A 15,008-nucleotide genomic window follows, 5' to 3' on the forward strand; every position below is an offset into this window, starting at 1 on the left:
TTTTTTTTTGTGTGTTGTTAAAAAAACAACTCTCGTACTGTTCACACTGTCAACATCTGGTTGCATTAGCTCAACCTGTCAGAGCTGCCTGAAGTCGTTATGCATTCAGACGGTTTACACTCGAACCGCAGCAACACCAGGCTGGATACTGTTGGCATACCTGACCCAAACATGGAATTCCAATGGAGCAGCTCACTTCCCATCCACCCCCACTCCTGTGTACAGCATTCCGATGTTAACACATCACTTCCTACCCAGTCCCAATTTGTAGCTATTCTGACTCGAACAGCGCTTTATTCAAACGCTTACTCCCAATCAAAGTGTGAAATATTTCCTGTGAGTCATGTTCACCTTTTGCTTTACTTTCTAGTTAACCCCCCCGCCCCCACCACACCCCTCCATAGGCCTGTCCCATTCCCCCCCCAAACCCCCTCCACGACACAGAATCTCTGGCTCGGACTAAAGACCAGCTTCACATCCACGTGCTGACCTCCTCTGCCTTGCCCATCCAACCATTCTTCATCGGCCATAAGAACATAAGAATATAACAAATAGGAGCAGGAGTAGGCCATTCAGCCATTTGAGTCATCTCTGCCATTCATTACGTTAATGGCTTTAGCTCCACTTCCTGCCTGCACCCCCACCCCCACCCCTCCACCAATCCCCCCCTTTAACCCTTCACTCCCTTGTCAATTAAAAATCAGTCTAACTCAGCCATGATTATATTCAATGACTCAGCCTCCACTGCTCACTGGGAAGAGAGTTCCAAATACTAACAACCAGGTCAATGGGACTAGCGGAATAATATTTCAGCACAGACTAGAAGGGCCGAATGGCCTGTTTTCTGTGCTGTAGTGTTCTATGGTTCTATGGTTCTATCTCTGTTTTAAATGGGAGATCCCTTATTTTGAAACTGTGCCCCCTGGTTCTAGATTCCCCCATGAGGGGAGGCATCCTCTCAGCACCCACACCTGCCGAGCCCCCTCAGAACCTTATATGTTTCAGTAGGAATCACCTCTCGTTCTTCTAAACTCCAATCAGTATAGGCCCAACCTGCCTGGCCTTTCCTCATCTCAGGAATCAACGCAGTGAATCTCCTCCGAACTGCACCCAATGCAAATATATCCCTCCTTAAGTAAGGTGACCAGCCTTAGCTAGTCGAGTCTTCTGTCTGTGGTGGGCATCAGATCTCTGTGGGTCCCAACCCTGCCCCCCCACCTGGCACCCACACATTTGGACTTCCAGCATGGGCCATGGGATGGGGCAGGAGGCAACCCATGGAAACTCACAGCCATACCCTGGCTCTGGTTATGAGAGTCAAGAGCAGAAATCAACAATAAGTTCCGATAATAGTGGGAGCCTCCAATGATATTGAGAGTTCCAGCGGCAGTGGGAGTCTCCATGATAACATTCCTGGGCTTCTTCTTGTCTCTTCGTAGACCGTCCCTCGGGTTCGAGGATGACTTGCTTCCCCGCCGATTCGATGGGTTCTGAGGTGTCTGCTAAGCCCAAGGCGCAATCTGCAGACTCGGTCACACGGGGGGCGCGGGTGGTGCTTGAAGGCTTGGGTAGATGGGTTGTTTGGAGGTTTGTGCACTTCCCCCACCGCCCCCCCGACCGACGCCTTGATTTTGCCCCTGCATGTTCCCGACAGGGGTCTCTTGACGTGTTGGGTGCCTTCCCAGATGAGCCTTCTCCATTGTTGTCAGCCACAAGCCAGGGACTCCCATGGCCCCATGAATTTTTTCGGTCGTCAGGCACGCAGGAGCGGGTAGGCCCAGGAGCAGGGCCGGGAAACGGACCCCACCCCGGCCGCGATCGGCTCCTGACCGCGGGTTTCACGCTGGCCGGCCAATTAGCGGGCCGCCCGGCCGATGAAACGGGCACTGAAAAGCTCGGGGCGGCCGGGAAGAGGGCGGACGACGAGGTCACCGCTAGCACGGCCGAGCGCTTCGAGAGAGCTCCCCGAGGGCAGATAGCTGCCCCCAGGGTGCTGCAGACCTGCCAACAATTAAATCGAGCTCCAAAAAATCTGCAAAAATGCCCATGCATCACAACCAAGCACCTGAAAGCACACCTCATAAAAATGCTGTCCCCCAGATACCTCTTTTTATTTTATTTTCCTAACGGAGCTTTCAACCCGACCTTGGATGAGGTTTGATGAAAGATGCAAAGGCTGCCTGGCTGATTCGCCCCATCCGCAGACAATCGCGCCAGTCGTGAGTCGGCGGGGATGCTTTGAAAACATCCCGAAAGTGTTTCCGCTGTCCCCCCTGGGAATCTCTTGCCGTGACCGAGTTCCGAGTGGAGCAGTTTCTTCAAGAGTCTGGTGTCGGGCATACGGGCTACACGTCCTACCCAGCGGAGCTGATTTTCGGGCAATTAAAGCTGCGATGCTGGCTCCCAATCCACCAGCAACTTGATTTCGAAACTCTCATTCTCATGCTTTTAAAAAAGAAATTCCCTCTCCTCCCTATCTCTATATACACTCCTCGAGCCATACAACCCACTGAGACCTCCTGCATTCCTCCAATTCTGATCTCTCCCACATCCCCCACCCCCGGCTTACTTTCACCACACCAGCAGTGACTGAGCCTTCAGCTGCCTGGGCCCCAAGCTCTGAAATTCCTCCCCAAACCTCTCCGCCGCTCTCTCCTTAAAACCGACCTCTTTGACCAAACACTTGTCCTCACCTTTCCTAACGCCTCCTTCTTTGGCTCGGTGTCAAACGTTGCTTGATACTCAACCCTGCTGTTAAAAAGAAATGAGAAAAAACAGCTTCGGGACCACTTCCTCAATTAAAGGCGCTATACAAATACAATTTGTTGTTATCTTTGTGCATTATTTGTCCAAGAGCGAAAGAATGCAAGGAGAGCTTATTTCCTTCAAAGCGAGCGGCTATGGTTTCCCTCCACCCAAATCTGCTACTCTTCCTACTTCAGTTGGAGTTGACAACCTTGAGAAAGCCCAACTTACAGTGGATAAAGGCAGTCCTTGATGTGGCACTAAACCACAGAGACCAGAGCATGCCCTTGGTTCAATTTTCGCTCTAGGATGAGTGAGTTGATCTCAGTGGGAGTGCGGAGGTTGGATTCAATGCCCCTGGCACTAAAGAGGGGGAGACAGCCAGGGTTCCCAATCTCAGCTGTGGCTCAGCGTGTAGCTCTCGCACCTTTGGGTCAGAGCACTTGTGGGTCCAGTTCCCATCCCAGGGCTTTAAGCACAAAATTCAGGCTGACACGCCAGTGTAGTGCTACACTGTCGCAGGTGCTGCCTTTTGGATGAGATGCCAATCTGAAGCCCAATTTGCTCTTTCAGGTGGTCATATAGGAATCCCATGGCACCATTTCAAAGCAGAGTCGGGGAGTTCCCCTGTTGTGCTGCCCAATATCTATTCTTCAGTCGACATCATAAAAACAGGTTATCTGGCTATTATCACATTGCTGTTTGCGGGAGCTTGCTGTGTGCAAATTGGCTGCCATCTTTCCTACATTACAACAGTGTCTGCACCTTATCGCTTTGGGATGTTCTAGGGTCTTGAAAGGTGCCACAGAAATGCAAGTCTTTCTTTTTCAATTCCCCTGGCAAAAACTTTCATTTAAATACCTCCCTTTTAGATTAAGCTTCCTAACATCTTATGTAACTCGATGTCAAATTCTGTTTGACAATGCTCCTGTGAAGTGCCTTGCAATGTTTTACTATGGTAAAGGCGCTGTATAAATCCAAGTTGTTGTTGTACTTAGATGTAATCTCCCTGGGTCAAGCCCTGACTGGGTTTAAATGTAATCTCCCTCCCTCCCTCCATCCCTCCCTCCACAGACAAAGTACTTGCCAGCACAGTGTCTAGACTCAGGCATGAAGGCATTTGGAAGAGGCACTGGATGTGGAAGGGGCTGTGGGGGTAGGGGAGTGGGTCTGAAGGAAAGCCTGCGGGGACCCAACCCCAGAGGCGACTTCATGGGCCGGATTTTTCGGATGGAGGGATTTTCCGCCCCCATTGAGGAGGAAAGCCCGCCTCAGAGAGCTGCCAGCCAATCGGATGGCCGGCAGCTCTGTAGTTCCATTGGCGCCATGCGGTGACCACTGCTGGGACTACACCCGGACCCTGCAGACGGTTACGGAGCTAAACTGAAGGTAAGTCTGGGGTGTCGGTGAAACCTGACTGGCAGGTCTGAGAGGTGAGGGAGTTAAAGTGGAGTATCACCTTGGTGGTGGTGGTGGCAGGAGGCTCTGATGGGCACAGGGGTCCCCCGCCTTATCCGACACAGGACCCCCGCTTGGTGTGGGCATCCCCTGAAGCGGGTAAAATAGCGGGCGTGGGTGGGACGAGCCACTTACGTGGCCGTTAATTGGCCACTTAAGGGCCTCAACGGACCCAAGGGCGGGTGGGTTACCCGATGCCTCCACTGCTGGGAGACAGGCAGGTAGGAGGCGGGCAGACCCCGTGCTGCACTCTACCAACCCCCACAACCACCCCCACCACCTCTCTCTCTCTCCCCCCCCACCCCCATCCACCACCTCACCAGCCTTAGCGTCAGTGGGGGAAACCATAAAGGTCTGCCCCAGCAGGTGAATGGGGAGGGAAATGAACTGGGGCATCTCCTGGATAACAGGAGCCTGGCTTTCCCTCCATCTCCGCTCCGCACCAGCGGGTAAACAGAACATGTGGCAATTTTTCACCTTGCACCCGGTTTGGTGTAGGAGAAGGAATGGCGGGAATGTGAGCCCCACCCCTAAGCCTGAGGGAACCAGAGGGTTGTGAAACACCACACCGGCCAAGTTGCCCTGTTAGCACGGAACCAAGGTTTACATGGAAGTAGCGCTTTGCATATCAAGATAAAAATCACTGACGCAGTTGAAGCTATGGATTTTAGTGCATTTTAATTGCTTGACAAACGCCTCCCAGTCACCATCTGTCACTGGGAATTAATGTTTTAAAACCAGGCTGACCAAGCTTATCATGTTGTGTGTCACAGAGCTTCAGAGGGAGATCGAAAGGTTAAACCCATGCTCCCTTTAATTTTAACGTATACTGTGGTGCTGGGACGAGTAGACTTTGATTTTGGGAAACAGAACTCCCTCTCCAGGGTCAGAGGCTTCAGAGAACACAGACGAATGTTTAAAAATAATTGTGGGGATTCTCAAAATCCTTCTGTGGCTTGAGCAGGCAGCCCTCCCGCTCTTTCACTACCTCTCCTGTACCACTGTAGGTTGAATTCCTAGATCCTACATGCCGAGCACGGCAAGGCTCCGGGAATCAAGGAGAGAGGACAGGAAACACTGCCATAAAAGGAAAAGCCGGTAATATGAAGCCAATGGGTGGGCGGGTCCCTGCTTTCCTGGCTCTGGTTGGCAATAGCTGACAGGATAAGAGAGGGAGTGGAACTCCACTCCTTAACCTCAGCTGCGTGCAGCCATCCCCACACACACAGCAACCTCCACCCACCCCCACCCCACACCCTGCACTTCCACCAGCCCCGCCAACTCCCTCCCAGGCATGTTTCCACCTGTGCAGCTTGTCACATGTGGTGTTTGTATTTCGCAATGGCTCAGCACGGGGTTTATGTTTTTAACCCTCCACACGGTTTCTTAGATCGCAGCGGCCACTCATTCAGCTCCTCACGCTTGATCCAACGTACAATGAGGTCGTAGCTGAGCTGCACCTTAGCTGCGCTGCCCTTGGCTGAGAAAGCTCTCAGGGTTTAAATCAGGCCACGTTGGACACCACGCCACATGAGGCGGTATTAGGACAGATGGTACAATTCTGGCAAATCTCCTCCGCACCCACTCTAAGGCTGTCGATGACCAGGACTGGAGCCAGGATTGAACAACTCCCCGCTACCTGTTCCGCCATTCATCCCGATCGGGTTGGATCTGTATCCCGACTCCATTTACCCGCCTTGGCTCTGTAACTCTGAATGCCTTCCCTCCATTAATCCTGGTCTTCAGAATGCCCAATTGGCCCCTCTCCAGTCTCAAACTTTTTTTGTGAAGAGGTGCTTTTGATTTCACACTCTCATGGCATAGCACTAATTTTAAGACCCTTATGGCCCTCTCCTCGGTGGGTCTTGACCTGTGCCTTTGAAAGGAAGCTGCTGAATTCTGTGTTGGCTGGCAGTTCAAAACAAGCTTAGTTCGGCTCTGAGAACGGTGAACAATTGCCATTACCTTGGGTTTGCTATGTCTCACTGTAGGCATAAGACAAGCGTTCTGCTCTTCTATTTGTTCACTTGCCTCTCCCTTCCCCTGGCACTGAGGGCCCTGCAGGGGCATGGCTCCACATGGGCTCAGCAGCCTGTGGGCACTGCCCTCAAACAACAACAGCCTGCATTTGTATAGTGCCTTTAACATCCCAAGGCGCTTCACATCATCAGACAAGAATGAATGTGGAGCCATATTGAAAGAACGAACTTGCATTTATGTAGCAACCTTCACAACCACAGGACATCTGGAAGTGCTTGGCAGCCAATAAAGTCCAGTCACGTAGTCACTGAGGGAATGCTGCACTGTCGGATGTGCCATCTTTCAGACAAGCCATTAAATCAAGGCCTGGACTTCCAAAATGGTTGTAAAAGATCCCCCATAGCACTAATGAAAGAGGAACGTGGAGCTCCCTTGGTCCACCTTTATGCCACAAATTATGCCACCTACAACAACAATAACTTGTATTTATATAGCGCCTAAAATAATAAACTGCCCCAAGACCCTTCACAGGAGCATCATAAAACAAAATTTATATATAAGGTGACTTTAGGGCAGATGACCAAAAGTTTGGTCAAAGGGGTTGGTTGTAAGAGGTCTAAAAAGGAGAAGAGAGAGGCAGAGAGGTGGCGAGGGTTAGGTGGGGGGAATTCCAAAGCTTAGGGTCAAGGCAGCTGAAGGCACAGCCGCCAATGACAGAGAGATTAAAATAGGGAATGCCCAAGAGGCCATAATTGGATGAGCACAGATATCTCAGAGGGTTGTGGGGTTGGAGGAGATTACAGAGATAGGGAGGGACAAGGGCCATGGAGGGATTTGAAAACAAGGATGAGAACTTAAAAATTGAAGCATTGCTTAATCAGGGGCCAATGTACACCAGTGAGCACAGGGGTTATGGGTGAATGGAACATAGAAACATAGAAACTAGGAGCAGGAGTAGGCCATTCGGCCCTTCGAGCCTGCTCCTCCATTCATTATGATCATGGCTGATCATCCAACTCAATAGCCTGCTCCCGCTTTCTCCCCATATCCTTTGATCCCTTTCACCCCAAGAGCTATATCTAACTCCTTCTTGAAAACATACAATGCTTTGGCCTCAGCTACTTTCTGTGGTAGCGAATTCCACAGGCTCACCACTCTCTGGGTGAAGAAATTTCTCCTCATCTCAGTCCTAAATGGTCTACCCCATATCCTCAGACTGTGACCCCTGGTTCTGGACTCCCCCACCATCGGGAACATCCTTCCTGCATCTACCCTGTCTAGTCCTGTTAGAATTTTATAGGTTTCTATGAGATCCCCCCTCATTCTTCCGAACTCCAGCGAATATAATCCTAACCGACTCAATCTCTCCTCATATGTCAGTCCCGCCATCCCAGGAATCAGTCTGGTAAACCTTCGCTGCACTCCCCCTATGGCAAGGACCTCCTTCCTCAGATAAGGAGACCAAAACTGCACACACTATTCCAGGTGTGGTCTCACCAAGGCCCTGTATAATTGCAGCAAGACATCCCTGCTCCTGTACTCGAATCCTCTCACTATGAAGGCCAACATACCATTTGCCTTCTTTACTGCCCGCTGCACCTTCATGCTTACATGATGTGAGTTAAGACACGGCAGCGGAGTTTTGGAGGACCTCAAGTTTACAGAGGGTAGAATGTGAGAAACCAGCCAGGAATGCATTGGAATAGATTAGATAAGAGATTAATTAATCAATGCCAATTGTTGACTTACATGTAAGCCAGCCACCATATTTGCATTCAGAACAAGAGATTATACTTCAGAAGTAATTTATTGCCCTTGAGGTGCTTTGGGTTGTTGTGAGAATGGCAAAGGTGCTGTTTCTCTATCTCTTTCTGTCTCCTGTCAGCACGAACATGAACGCACAAAGGAAGAGCATGATATGAAAAAAGTCATCTCGATCTAAAATGCTAACTTTGTTTCTCTCTCCACAGACGCTGTCTGACCTGCTGATTATTTCCAGCAATGTTTTGTTTTTGCTTCAGATTTACAGCATCTGCAGTAAAGATATGATTCCTTTCATTTTCTTTATACTTGTTGCTCTTGCACATGGAGGGAGGTTATAATGGAGAATGGCCTTTCATGCAAGAACTGTTTGGGTGAAACTTTCCTTTTTACACTTTTGGGACATAGTCAACCATGTGTCACTCTTAGCAATGTCAGGCATTTGTAAACAAACAGCAACTGTTTGCCAGACTCTTGTTCATGAAAACCAACGTCCCTTCAAATTGAAGGCAAATTAATATTTAATTAAAAATAAAAATACCTGGGAAAACTCAGCAGGTCTGGCAGCATCTGCGGAGAGGAGCACAGTTAACGTTTCGAGTCCGTATGACTCTTCAACAGAACAGATGCTGCCGGACCTGCTGAGATTTTCCCAGGTATTTTTATTTTTGTTTTGGATTTCCAGCATCCGCAGTTTTTTGCCTGTAATGTTTAGAACTTCTGTTTGCCCGGAAACGCTTTCTTCTCAATCATTTTGCGTTCTCTTGTTTTCTTCCTCCATGTCACTAATTTACAGTGTCTACCGAAATGGTAGAACTGTGGAATTTGTTCCCCCCACTCCCTGCCCCCACCCCACGCTTCAGCGAAAATTCCACGGAATGGAGGCAAGGCGTGACTCTTAGACTCTTCCACACGCTGTAACTCAAAGTTCAGCCCAGTCCCCAGGCAACTGAGCATCTCACACTGGTGTACATCACACACATTGACATCCCAACAGTAACTCACACTCCTTCCCCCACATCCCCCACCTCCATGGCCGCCCCGCCCTCCACCCCCACCCAGGGCCACTCTCCATTTGTGAGAATCAACAGGGAATTTTAGCAAGCTATTCAACTATGGATGCTTCATTACAATCGAGCTTGATCTTCTCCCTCACTCAACTTCCAGCGCCCACACTTTCCAGCCGTAAGGGTTGAGGGGCAGAGGGTTCACAATCAGGAGGAGGAACCTTCATTTTCCCCAAAGGCACTGAGGTCAATTGTAGCACATTTCTTCTTAAGGTATTCGTTCTTGGAATATGGGTGGTATTGACAAGGCCGAATTTATTGCACATGCCTAGTGGCCCCGATGGCAGTAGGAAAGATTTGCATCTGTACATAGTGCCTTTCCTGACCTCAGGACATGCAAAACCATTTCACAGCCAACGATGTACTTTCTGAACAAAAACAGAATTACCTGGAAAAACTCAGCAGGTCTGGCAGCATCGGCGGAGAAGAAATCAGTTAACGTTTCTTCTCCGCCGATGCTGCCAGACCTGCTGAGTTTTTCCAGGTAATTCTGTTTTTGTTTTGGATTTCCAGCATCCGCAGTAGCTTTTCGCTTTTTGTTTTTATCGATGTACTTTCTGAAGTGTATTCACTGTTGTAATGTAGGAAATTTACACACAGCGAGCTCCCACAAACAACAATGTGATAAAGGCCAGATAATTTGGTCTCGTAATGTTGGTTGAGGAATAAATATTGGTCAGGGCACCAGGGACAACTTCCCTGCTCTTCTTCAAAGTGCCATGGGATCTTTTGCATTCACCTGAAAGGGCAGACAGGGACTTAGTTTAATATCTCATGCAAAAGCCAGCATATCTGACAGTGCAGCACTCCACTAAAGTGTTAGTATAGATTTTGTACTCAAGTCTCTAGGGTGGGATTTGAACCGGCAAACTTCTGACTCAGAGGCAAGAGTGCTGCCCACTGAGTTGCAGCTGACAGGTTGTGCTTTGCTTTAAAATTTCCATTTTGTGAAAAGCCTTTCGGTCCTTATCAGTGTCAGACATTCTCTAGCCCTCCCGCCTCTGCTTTCTGGGGGCGGCGGGGGGGAGGCAGGTCAGAGGAGGGGTGGGGTGGGGTGTAGGACACGCCTCTGGTGACGCGTGCACCCCCTGAGGTATGTCTGTGAGAGCAGTAGCCTCTCAGCTATGGTGGCTTAGTGTACACAGAAAGGAGGAAGTGGGAGGGCCGAGGCGATGACCCATGCTGGGAATGAGAAACGAGCAAGTGGAGAGAATGTGAAAGTGGGTGAGGCAATGGCACCCTGCCCAGAGCATTTCTGGAAAACAACTGGCAGCCTGCCCAGAATCAGGACCAAGTCTGATTAGCAAAACTGCTCATCTTGCATCTTTTCTCATACATTACAGGGTTGCCAACTTTCCAGGATTGACCTGGAGTCTCCAGAAATTGAAGATCAATCTCCAGGACACTGCCGTGTGCCACCCTGGAGATAAAATCATAGGGACATTAAAAAAGGATTGCTTTTTTTCCTTAATTTTCTTTGAACATTTCTCTTTACCAGATATACAAGTATCAAAATGGAAGAAAAAAAGACTGTTTTGCGGACAGTCAAGCATCATCCAGTTGGGGTAATGAGTCTTCTTGCTTTCCAATTGGCGTAGGAAGGCCGTGCGTCACAAGGATGGATGTGTCGGCTGACCAATGGCTGGAGCATGGGGCAGTTAAGTCATGTGAGGAAACCTCCAGGAAATACATTTAATCACAGTTGGCAACCTTATTCATACAAACCGATGTGTTGAACATGGGTCATATATTCCTTTAGGCAGCATCATCTGGAAACCCACAGGACATAGTCTGGAGAAGGAGCAATCCCAACCTTTAACCTGGCGTTTGGCATTGTGTGACCCTTAGGAAAATAGCCTGATACTCTCTCTCTGAAGTCATTCTGGTCCTCAGACAGGCCCTCAGATTATTCCTCGCAGATAGCCCTGGCCATACTGCCTTTTGGGGAAGGGTTCCAGGTTTCAACCCAAGAGACTCTCCAACTAATACCCTAGACTCCAGACCTTCAGTCTGTCATCAAAGCAAAATACTGCAGATGCTGGAAATCTGAAATAAAAACAGAAAATGTAGAGAGAGTGGACATTTCGAGTCTAGTGTGACTCTCCTTCAGAGCTCTTTCCGAAGAAGAGTAAGATTGGACTCGAAACGTTAACTCTATTTCTCTCCCTTCAGGATGTCCCTGTCTGTCCAGCTCTACCCCACCCACCCCCCTTAAACCAGCTTATATTTCACCTCTTTTCTATTTTTACTTAGATCTGTTGGAGAGTCATACGGACTCGAAACGTTAACTGTGCTCCTCTCCGCAGATGCTGCCAGACCTGCTGAGTTTTTCCAGGTATTTTTGTTTTTGTCCCTGTCTGTCTGCTGTTTAGGCCCCTTGAGCTTGCCAGCAGGATCAAGTGGAGCAGCGGTACAGGGCATTCAAATCCCTCGGTGACCTCACCCCTCCGTAGTTCTGTAACCCTCCCTGACCCCACAACCATCCGAGGCCTCTGCATTCCTTCAATTCTGCCCTCTTCTGCATTCCCCCACCTCCTTCGCCCCACGTTTGGTGTCCGGGCGTTCAGCTGCCTAGACCCTAAGTTCCGGAATTCTTTATTTCGGTATTTCTATAGCTTTTTGATCATCAGTCCTAATATCTCCTCATGTGGCTCGGTGTCAAATTTTTTTCCTCTAATTTCAATCTGAGTTTATGGATTTTTTTGCCAGCCAAGATTACAGAAGGACAATGGAGTCAAAGCAGATCTAATATTTACAGCAGAGTAACAGGTCATTTGGCCCAAACCGTCCAGCCTGTTATTTCCTCCGACTTCTTCCTTAACTAACCCCATTAACATATCCTTCTACTCCTTTCAGCCTTGAGTTCGGAGTTAAGACGCAGATTAGCCATGATCTTGCTGAAAGGCGGGATAGTCGAGAGGGGCTGAATGGCCCTGTCCTGTCCCTCTTACACCCCTGTGAAATACCTCGGGATATCTTACTTGGTTGAAGGTGCTGTGTAAATGCAGGTTGTTGTTGTTGACTGCCCAGTTGCCATGTGCGGTTGATACAGCTGGGAATTCTGGAGTGAAAGCCAGTGAAAGCAGAGCTGATACTGCACGGACAGGGCCAAGGTAGCAAGCACAGGAATGATGTCATGAGTCTGCAAACAACAGGAAGTGTGATGTTAATCCTGAACCTTGATCGGAAGGCCTGGGTGGCAGGTACTTAAGATAAGGAGCTAGAGGCTGACGAGGTAAATGAACTCATTTACGTGTTCAGAAAGTACCAGGCAGTGGGAGAATGTTTATACTCTGCTGGGCTGATGCTAACCGAGGAGAGTGTGGGAGGAGGGAGCGGCTGCACTGTACATGCAGAGTGACAGGGAAAATCAAAGTTTATTCTATGAATAATCAATCTATGTGCAGCAGCGTGATATCAAACCTGCTAAACTGCACGTTCTGACCATGAGTCTCAAACAGTTACAGCTTAATCCAAAACTCTGCTGCCTGCATCCTAATTCACACTGTCCTGTTCCCCTATCACCCTTGCGCTTGCTGACCTACATTAGCTCCCAGTCAAGCAAAACCTTGACTTTAAAATTCTCAGCCTTGTTTTCAAAGTCCCCCCCCTTGTCCTAGCCTCTCCCTGACTCTGTATTCTCCTCCAGCCCCACAACCCTCCTCAATATCTGCGCTCCTCCAATTCTGGTCTCCTGTGCATCTGCGGTGTTAACTGCTCCAGCATTGCAACCATGCCTTCAGCTGCCTGGGCCCTAAGCCCTGGAATTCCCTTCCTAAACCTCTCTGCCTCCCTATCCTCCCTAACGCCATTCCTTAAAATGTACCTCTTTGACCAAGTTTCTGGTCACCTGTCCTAATATCTCCTCATGTGACTCAGTGTCAAATATTAATAATTCCTCCTGTGAAGAATCTTGGGACATTTTATACCAGTATGTTAAAGGTGCTATATAAATGCAAGTTGTTGTTGTTCCTGCCTGCAACCCAGCACTTTTCCCAATATTTTTAATATGTGGAAAAAAACAAAGGTAAGATAACAGACAATTTATTCTAACATCCATATGATTTTCTTCCCCCTGGATTTCCTTGCAGCAGTATCCAGCAGATTAATCTTCAAATCCTTGAGATCCCAGGACAATGCAGGAGGATTTGTGCGACCGAATGGAAGATTACAAATGTAAACAGAATTCAGAATTGAGGTAGATCTTGCGTGAATTGAAATGAGTCCAGTTTATTTATGCATGGGGGGGGCTGGTTGGGGAAGATTGGACATTGCCTTTGAACTTGGCAAACAAATGTTCCAGTATCCTAATGGCATTGATTTCATAGAATAGTACAGCACAGAAGGAGGCCATTCAGCCCATCGGCTTTTTCGACGAGCAATTCAGTTAGTGCCGCTCCCCCATTCTATTCTCCATATTCCTGCAATGCTTTGTTCTTTGAACATTCATCCAATCCCACCTGGAAGCTTACTCCTCCTCCCCCAGGTACCAGGCCTGTTGGTGACCATGGAATTACATTGGATTGGTTCATGATTATGCTTGGCAAAGTACTGCAGTGGTTTGCCGTTGCCTTCTGCAGTATGGCTGACCAGGAATCTCTCCCGCTCTTTACTGCCTGCCATCAGGCACATTGGAAGGATTTACAGGCTGATAATCAGCCTGTTTGGCCATGTTATGTATGCACCTTCCATGACCATCAAGTCCTGGAGGGGGACTTGAACCCACAGCTTCTGGCTCAGAGGTAGGGCTGTACCCTGAAGATTACCATTGAACCTATTTCTACCACCCTATTAGGCAGCACATTTTAAATCCTAACCAGTCCATACTGTTCCATTTTGCCTCTAGTTCTTTTGCCAATCACCTTAAATTTGTGCCTTGCTAGTTATCAATCCCTCAGACACTGAAAATAGTTCCTGCATGATTTTAACCATACCTATAATTTTTAAAAAATATTTATTTCACGTCATTGAAAATGTCATTATTTTCTCTGATATGAACTTTCCACCTCACGTCGCCCACAGATTATTAAACAGTTTGGAAGTGGGGGTGGGAGTTACATCCTGTGGCGTGAAAGGCACTGGGTTCATGCTCATATTCTGTTGTTGTTTGATGCAGAATGAAGAAACATTGAATGAAGGCTCAAATCAGTAAAGTGATGGAAGGGGTCATCAACTGTGCTATCAAGCGGCACTTGCTTAGCAATAACCTGCTCCCTGACGCCCAGTTTGGGTTCCGCCAGGGCCACTCAGCTCCTGACCTCATTACAGCCTTGGTTCAAACATGGACAAAAGAGCTGAACTCCAGAGGTGAGGCGAGAGTGACTGCCCTTGACATCAAGGCAGCATTTGACCGAGTGTGGCATCAAGGTGCTCTACCAAAACTGGAGTCAATGAGAATCGGGGGAAAGCTCTCCACTGGTTGGAGTCATACTTAGCACAAAGGAAGATGGTTGTGGTTGCTGGAGGTCAGTCATCTCAACTTCAGGACATCACTGCAGGAGTTCCTCAGGGTAGTCTCCTCAGCCCAACCATCTTCAGCTGCTTCATCAATGACCTTCCTTCCATCATAAGGTCAGAAGTGGGGATGTTCGCTGATGATTGCACAGTGTTCAGCACATTGGTGACGCCTAAGATACAGAAGCAGCCTGTGTCCAAATGCAGCAAGACCTGGACAATATCCAGACCACTATCGTCTAGAAGGACAAGAGCAGCAGATAGATGGTAACACCTCCACTTAGAAGTTCCCCTCCAAGTCACTCACCATCCTGACTTGGAAATATATCACTGTTCCTTCACTGTCACTGGGTCAAAATTCTGGAACTCCCTCCCTAACAGCACTTTGGGTGTACCTACATCACATGGACTGCAGCGGTTCAAGAAGGCAGTTCACCACCGCCTTCTCAAGGGGCAATTAGGGATGGGCAATAAATGCTGACCCAGCCAGCGAAGCCCACATCCGATGAATGATTTTTTTAAAAATGGCTTCAGCAGCTGGGG

General features: G+C 48.6%; 1 long non-coding RNA gene across 1 annotated transcript; it reads left to right on the forward strand.

Moving 5' to 3' along the window:
- Positions 1-12,188: 12,188 nt before the first annotated feature.
- Positions 12,189-14,621, forward strand: LOC144669010 (uncharacterized). The gene is made up of 3 exons (XR_013573583.1): positions 12,189-12,246; positions 13,103-13,209; positions 14,128-14,621. It is a non-coding gene; the product is annotated as an uncharacterized LOC144669010 (long non-coding RNA).
- Positions 14,622-15,008: the final 387 nt, after the last annotated feature.

Source organism: Cetorhinus maximus, chromosome 28 (assembly GCF_964194155.1).
Source record: "Cetorhinus maximus chromosome 28, sCetMax3.hap1.1, whole genome shotgun sequence".
NCBI lineage: Eukaryota > Metazoa > Chordata > Chondrichthyes > Lamniformes > Cetorhinidae > Cetorhinus > Cetorhinus maximus.